Source organism: Urocampus carinirostris, chromosome 1 (genome assembly GCF_059441175.1).
Source record: "Urocampus carinirostris isolate Australia breed hairy pipefish chromosome 1, RoL_Ucar_1.0, whole genome shotgun sequence".
Classification (NCBI taxonomy): domain Eukaryota; kingdom Metazoa; phylum Chordata; class Actinopteri; order Syngnathiformes; family Syngnathidae; genus Urocampus; species Urocampus carinirostris.
In genome coordinates this window covers 34,944,330-34,948,844 of record NC_142349.1, presented here as the reverse complement: position 1 = coordinate 34,948,844, position 4,515 = coordinate 34,944,330, and the positions used below count along the sequence as shown (strand labels likewise).

Genomic DNA, 4,515 nt, shown 5'->3' with positions numbered 1-4,515 from the left:
GTCCTCTTATATCCGTGAGGGTAGTAAATCCAGGAGAATACAATATTTACAAATACAGAATAGAAAAAAATGCTTTCTCTATGCCGTCAGCCACATGCTATACGCATTTATCTTTTTCGGCCAATTGCAGGCTTTGTTTCGCCGTTTAAGCCAATGGCAGCCTGTAAATATAAAAAGGATCCGCCCCTTGACCTCCGAATAACTTTAGCCAATAGTGATCGATTCAACTGATGATTGACACATCTTTTTCGGCCAATTGCAGGCTTTGTTTGCCGTTTAAGCCAATGCCAGCCTGTAAATGATAAAAAGGATCCGCCCCTTGACCTCCGAATAACTTTAGCCAATAGTGATCGATTCAAATGATGATTGACACATTGGTTAGCCAATGAAACGCCGGTAAATAAATCCCAGCATACACCGCGGACTACTTGGCGTTCGGGGGAAAATCTAGTCGGCGGCTGCAAGTTAGTTGGAAAACTTTGCAATTTTAAAATTGATCCATAAATAAGGCGCACTGTATTATAAGGCGCATGGTCAGCTTTTGAAAAAAATAAAGGCTTTTAGGTGCGCCTTATCGTGCGGAAAATACGGTACATGTTTTTTGTGTCCTGGTTACGTTACACCGTTACTTGTATTCCATTACTCACCAATCCTGGATTTGTGAATGGAAAAAAATGGATATTTTTAGAGAGTGCATTTTAACGTAGGTTGCCACTTGTAAGCGAGTTTCGGGAGAAGTAGTTATCTTATGAGTGTGATTTGTTTTTGCACGGTTGTATTTTCCAATTTTGTGTCAATTTAGATGTGTAATTTGTTAAGAAACGCACACACACTGAGCGCAGAGGCAGCTGCGAAACCAGTTAGCTTCTTCCAAATTGCTTTATCTTCGTGTTAGCGGCTCGCCTGTCAGCTCGGATTTTGGACCTGCAAGGTTAAAATAAAACACACACACAGTATACAATTAATACACAACGGTGGCACAGCAGCGACACAATTACTGGCTTCGCATGTCTTGTCCTCAGTATTTCTATTGTGTTACCTTAGCTCGCAGCAAGCATTCCGCCTACTTATTATTGTTGCCAAGTGAACGTAATGAAGGTGCAATGTTGAGTTTTGTCTGGCTGGTGTTTTGCTTCTGTTTTAGCTTGCCCCAAAGCACATGAATCACTGGACAAGAACAATTTAAAATTGAGTTTGATGTTGTGAGGAAGGAACATACTTCAATTGAACACAAGTACAGATGAACTCATAATGACTGGAAATACGTTTTGTTTTTTATAATGTGTCGTATGTTTATATATGAGTAGACACTCAAAAAAGGAGAGAAGATAAGAGAAGAGAATAATTAATTTTGAACTTACAAGGAGAACAGGAGAGGGCTGTACAAATGAAAAACAAGATGTAAAAATTCCAATATATTTTTAGGGTCCTCCCCTGAGCCCTTTTTATTAATTCTCCCAGGTGACAAAAAACAAACTCAGCCAAAAGGGTGTGGAAATCAAATAACAGCAGCATGATTGGTCAATAGTGACAATTATTTGACTATTTACTATTGAGTGGCAAGGTAATTTATTGGACGCCCGTTTCTTATTTGGACTCACTGTCATTTGTTGTTTAAACTATTGCATCATTGTCGCTATTGGCCAACCGTGTTGCTGAATTCCACACCTTTTTTGTTTTTTTTTGTGACCTTGAAGATTTAATAAAAAGAAGGGGCTTGGAGGAGGGCTTTAGGAAGGGATGTAATTTTATCATCCGAGTTTTCCCCTGGTCCTTGCAAGTTAAAAATCCATTGATTTCTTCTTTCATTAGTTTGAGTGTCTACTCAAGTTTAAACTTAACAACAGTTCATAATAGTCAAAATAACAAACAACCCTGGCATCCTATGCAATCTACTTTGCATGTGTCCAAAAACATAACTACATTCCATTCTGTAAGCAAGCAACATGAATTTATCAATGTGCTTTGAGCTTAATGATTTTGAAAGCCATTTTTTAGTTTTTTCCAACTAAGTCCAAAGTCTTTTTGATGTGCAGATAATCCTTCTCAAATGTATTTTCCTCTCATATTTTACAATGCATATACTTTTTATGATAAAGGATGGGTAAGTATAAAGGTAAGATCTTGGGTTCAGGGATAAAACGTTGATCAAAACTGCAAAGCATGCAAGCTGTTTGACGCACTTACTTTTACTCAATTATTTGGATGACTTATTTTTACATCTTGAATAATATTATTCTGAAGTAACAGTACCTTTACTCGAGTAACAGACTTTGGTGCTGCAGTACTTTATCAATCTGCACACTTGATTTGAAGTAAACCTGAAGCTGTACTTCGGTTTCACGCGTACTTCGTGCACGCTTCGGGTATACTTCAGGCTTTGTCCCTCAAATCAAGTTAATCGGTCAGGCTAGGGCTGTTTATACCTGCGGGTTGGGTCTGGCCGGATTTTTTTTGGGCTCGATCTTAGCTCTAAGTGATTACCTATATTAGGTGTGCTTTCATTTTCAGTACTTGTGATGGCTTTAGTTACTGGTATACAACGCTGCAATTTTGGCCGTTCAATTAGGAACACGAGGCATTTACAGATGATGGTTTAGCCTTTATTTTTTCTATTTATTTCTGTGTTCATACATAAATATGTATTTTATATGTACAAATGGGATTAAAGATTAGCATTGGTAGCATGTGATTTTAAGAAATTCACTCTATTATGTTTTATAGTGGTCTTTTTACAATGTGTAACTAGAATTTATGAAATAAAACATATAGGTCATTTTAGTAAAGATGTAGTTTGATGTATAGGTTTTTTCAAATGATCGATTTTAGGAAAATATTTCTTTACGTTATCGTCTTTTATTCGTAAGGTCATTTAAAATGTCAAATTGTATTTTATATTATATATTTTTTAAAGATAATAGATATTACATTTTGGTATTTATTGCTGACATTTTTAGTTTCCAGTTGCTATCAATGACTGATCAACAATCGAGAATCAGTATTGGTCCGGTATTGTACAACAACAATTTATGTTGAACTAAAAATACTATTGTCACTTTGTCTTGGAGGGTTCTGAAAAGTAAATTGTATTCTTTTCGGAGATTATAAATATCCCACAAAAAAAAAACCTTATCTAACTTATCAATTTTGTTGTCACTTGGGAACTGTGAGTATTGATCCATCCGAGTACTTATATTTGTATTGGTCTGAAACAAAATAGATGTCTGACATCCTTAATTTAGAGTAGCATATTGATACTATGGGCATTTTGTAACAGTGAGTACGGATGAATTGTGTACTGCTATCAGTCTTAAAAAATGTGTAACTAAACATCCCTTTTTCAACACTATTAAAACATTTTTTTCTTGAAACCAAAAACATGAATGTGTGGGCTTTTCTTAGTTTATTTTTTCTTTCTTCATATTTCTGATACTATTTCTTTTTTAAATCTATTTTAAAATCGAATATGTAGTCTGGCATGTTTATTTGTATGCATTTCATTCGTTGCGCTCATGAAACGCGCCTCTTTAGCACCCCCTGTCTGCTGACGGTGACAATGCCCCAACTCTATGCTGCGGTCCTGATGCTGAGGGATGGAGGGGGTGACGGAATGGGTGGTGTATCAACCCTTTTCCGCTTTTATGTGTGCTTGAGTCTCTGTGGCGCAATGGAATAGCGCGCTGGACTTCTAATCCAGAGGCTCCGGGTTCGAGTCCCGGCAGAGATGATTGTAATTGTGGCATTTTTGGCAATGTGTTTGAGAGGGGAATAGAAAGCCTGTTTGAGGCGTTCTATTTATAGCTTTAGAGGATGGAGACTAAGATTGGGTAAGGAATCTTGTGTGAGACATGTAGCTTTTCTTTTCAAAATACGTCTTGAAATATAACTTAGCATAGGTAATATTTGCGATTTTATGGAAAATTGTTTCATTCATACAGCACATTGCAGCCTTTGTGTGTTCACGTGCATGCTTTTTCACTTCCGGTCTTCCCAGCCCCCACTTTATAAGTAGTTTCTTGCTAGGGAATATTAATGCCTTAATGTGCTCTGCTTTTACATGTCATTTGAGTTCCAATTCTGGTATGTGAATATATTTTCCACACATATACTTTTTACTGGCTTGTTTTAATTTTCCAAAACAAACCAATCATACCACCATTTAAAGAAAATAAAGATCCATATTTAGCACCTTATATTTCATTTCTGAACATGCAATTTTTATTAAATGTAACCGTTTATCTGTGTCATATCTTCATATATATATCATTTTTGTGTGTACGTTGGGTAAGAGCTTTAGCTGGTCCACAGACAGCAACATTTGCACATAAGTTGACAAATATTATATTAGCTTATGGCAAATGTTCCATTCTATTTGCTTGCTTTTTTTTTAAAAAGGAAAATCAATCCGATGATTTATGCCTGAGTTAGGCAAATTACATAATTCCGATTGAATTTCATTTGTGGATAGTAATCAAGCAGCAAAACTCACCATGCCAAATAGTCCCTTGATGTCAA

At 36.2% G+C, this 4,515-nt stretch overlaps 1 non-coding gene across 1 annotated transcript; it reads left to right on the top strand.

The window, feature by feature from the left end:
* The first annotated feature begins 3,653 nt into the window (after positions 1-3,653).
* Positions 3,654-3,727, top strand: trnar-ucu (transfer RNA arginine (anticodon UCU)). Its single transcript has one exon. It is a non-coding gene; the product is annotated as a tRNA-Arg (tRNA).
* The last annotated feature ends 788 nt before the right edge of the window (positions 3,728-4,515 follow it).